Raw genomic sequence first — 3,659 nt, forward strand, 5'->3', positions numbered from 1 at the left:
GCCCCTGTCTCTCAGAAATGGCTGGTCACTGTAATGCACATTGTATAAACCAATCCCCACCTGGCAAGCCCTTCTGCCTCTGTACCTTCTGCTTCGTGTTGCACTGGAACCCAAGTTCTGTAAAGCAGTGAGATTATATGCTAGAATTGTTTCCCTACAACCTAGTTCAGTGCTTGGCACAGGTTGACTCAATTAACATTTGTTGCATGATTCAATTAATGATTGATAGGCAAGAAGGGGGGAAAGGACAAAGTAAAGGTCACTAAAAACATTCTTACAGGATTCTTTCTTTCTTTGTTATTGCTCTACTAGCAGAATTCAATTTTGGACACCTTGCTTAAAAAAACTATTAGATCACGCTGCATGTTAGAGAAATTCTAAGTAACTTGAATTTAAAAGAGTACAACACACTCCAAAAAAGACTGTTTCTTGCCCTCAACTATGCCAGAATAGTTTTGGGTTTCTTGCATTATTCTCAAGCATGTCTTCCTTCACAAGTTGAAGCTTTAGAAATTAGTTAATACAAAAATACAACATCGGAAACTTTAGAAATGTGCAATGATGTCAATTATAATTGATGACCCTGACCATATTGTTATTACTGTTTGTAGTTTCTTCATTTGAGTTGTAATTTGATGTCTATTAGCTTACATCAATGTCTGGTTATAAAAGTGTTCATAATGTTTACAATGAGAGGCCTTGGTGATTACAGTCGTATAAATGTGTGAATAAGTGAGAGGTTATGCTGCAGTCCACGCCTCATCAAGCTTCCTTTTCAAGTCCTAAAAACATATTTAAAGCTCAACACTAGACCTCAATTATACCTGAATTACTAGCATGGAAAAAATAAAAGCATTACATTAACAAAGCCATCAAACACACTCTCTGCTTCACATTTACTTCAACGTCTGGACAATGGGACTAGTTCACTTGTTTAAGGGGTGACTTCATCTGGTAAATATTCCTCTGCATTGAAGAGACAAGGGACAAAGAGCCTTGCCTTGAAATATACTGAGTTTCTTTCTCAGTCCCCAAGAAGATCGATGAAGGCTCAATCTTGATGAAAAGGAACAGCAGAGTCGGCTGAATTGTTAGATTTATGTTGCAGATTTGGTTCAATCAATACAGAGAGAATTGACGTGTTTATCGTGTGTAAACCAAGATTGTGCAAGATCATATTATAATGGTCTTAAGAAATTATAGAGGACCCAGCCATAAAATAATATGGCACAGAGCACCCTGCCCAAAGAATACAATTAGCTCTACCGGCGGGATGTGGCGACGACATGTCTCACAGGAAGTTCTCGGCTCCCAGACATGGGTCCTTGGGCTTCTTGCCTCGGAAGCGCAGCAGCCGGCATCGAGACAAGGTGAAGAGCTTCCCCAAAGATGACTCTTCCAAGCCCATCCACCTCACAGCTTTTCTGGGCTACAAGGCTGGCATGACCCACATCGTGCACAAAGTGGATAGGCCAGGATCCAAGGTGAACAAGAAGGAAGTTGTGGAGGCCGTGACTATCGTGGAGACACCACCTATGGTGGTTGTAGGTGTTGTGGGCTATGTAGAAACTCCTCGAGGCCTACAAACCTTCAAGACAGTCTTTGCAGAGCATATTAGTGATGAGTGCAAAAGGTGCTTCTATAAGAACTGGCATAAATCTAAGAAGAAGGCCTTCACCAAGTACTGCAAGAAATGGCAGGATGACATGGGCAAGAAGCAGCTGGACAAGGACTTCAGCAGCATGAAGAAGTACTGCCAGGTCATCCGCATAATTGCCCACACCCAGATGCGCCTGCTCCCACTCAGGCAGAAGAAGGCCCACCTCATGGAGATCCAGGTGAATGGCAGCACCGTGGCCGAGAAGCTAGACTGGGCCCGGGAGAGGCTGGAGCAGCAGATCCCTGTGAGCCAGGTGTTCGGACAGGACGAGATGATTGATGTCATTGGTGTGACCAAGGGCAAAGGCTACAAAGGGGTCACCAGTCGCTGGCACACCAAGAAGCTGCCCCACAAGACCCACAGAGGGCTGCACAAGGTTGCCTGTATTGGAGCATGGCACCCTGCCCGTGTGGCCTTCTCTGTGGCCCGTGCTGGACAAAAGGGCTACCATCACCGCACAGAGATAAACAAGAAGATCTATAAGATTGGTCAGGGCTACCTCATCAAGGATGGCAAGCTGATCAAGAACAATGCCTCCACCGACTACGACCTGTCTGACAAGAGCATCAACCCTCTGGGTGGCTTTGTCCATTATGGTGAAGTGACCAATGACTTTGTCATGCTGAAAGGCTGTGTGGTGGGGACCAAGAAGCGGGTGCTCACCCTCCACAAGTCCTTGCTGGTGCAGACCAAACGGCGGGCTCTGGAGAAGATCGACCTCAAGTTCATTGACACCACCTCCAAGTTCAGCCATGGCCGCTTCCAGACCGTGGAGGAGAAGAAGGCGTTCATGGGACCACTCAAGAAGGACCGCATTGCTAAGGAGGAAGGCGTGTAACGGAAAGAATACCTTCACGGCTGGTGGGGGTCACAATGAAAGCTGTTTTCCAGTGGGGGGAAGAAAAAAAAAAAGAATACAATTAAGTACCAGCCAATTCTGCTTTAACTCCACAAGAGAAGGTTTGGAACTTAGACTAACTCAATACATGTGAAACAGTTCTAACCTTTTATATAATAAAAATACATCTCATATAATACTATTTTAAAGGATAGTCCTCTACAGGGATAACTCCAAACTATTCTGATAGGAAAATATGAAGAAAGAACAGGATGAAATTTTAATAATAATAATAATCACCAAAGTCAAAGACTAAAATTTGAATCTATCTTTATTTTTCATATAGTGTACTTTGCAAGCTTTAGCATAGTCCACATGGATTATTTCTCTTGTGGTGATTTTTGTGCCTCTTCTGAGATGTCATGTGCAAGACACATTTAGTAAATTCCTTATCCTGAATTCCACATTTATGTAAAATAATCCTAACCATCCTTAACAATCTAAATAGAATACATGCTCATTACTTTGAAATCATTTCCATGATACTTATTTTTGAGCATCTTTTGGTTTGCCTGAAATTTTATTTAGCACCTTACTTTAGACAAAAATAGCATAAAAACCAAGAAATGTCCGTAACTTAGTACTGTGGGAGCACAAACCCCAGCTCATCCCATTGCCTCCTTATAAAGATGACATGACAAAGTCCCAGAGAATTCAGTGTCGTGTCCAGGGCCACTTACAACACTATGACAGCAAACCTCCCCCTAAGCCCAGTTCTCCGGCTCACCCTCGAGTTCCTTTCCTACCCCATCCTCCATCACCGCCAGCGGCTCCCCTAGCTCCCACCACTTGTCCTTTCCATGCTTATCATGTGGCCTAAGCAAAACCAACTGAAACCAGGCCCCGCCCTTGGGAGAATGCAGTCCTATTCCTGGGCTGACCGGAGCCCATGCTCCATTGCTTCACATGAGAGCAGACAACACGAGTGGTCGGCACTGGGAAGGCACAGGCTCAAAGACCTAACCAAGAGCACTTTGGAAAGTAGGTGGCACTTGAGAGTGGACGTGACTTTTGGCATTTGAGGGTGTCTTGGAGTAGATTTTGGGCAACTGTTTGATTCTGCCAAGCTAGTTCAAGTTTAACTCACCGAAAAACATAACC

At 44.1% G+C, this 3,659-nt stretch overlaps 1 pseudogene; it reads left to right on the top strand.

The window, feature by feature from the left end:
• The first annotated feature begins 1,265 nt into the window (after window positions 1-1,265).
• LOC101564492 lies at window positions 1,266-2,553 on the top strand (annotated as a pseudogene).
• The last annotated feature ends 1,106 nt before the right edge of the window (window positions 2,554-3,659 follow it).

This window comes from Octodon degus, unplaced genomic scaffold (assembly GCF_000260255.1).
Source record: "Octodon degus isolate 3935 unplaced genomic scaffold, OctDeg1.0 scaffold00102, whole genome shotgun sequence".
NCBI lineage: Eukaryota > Metazoa > Chordata > Mammalia > Rodentia > Octodontidae > Octodon > Octodon degus.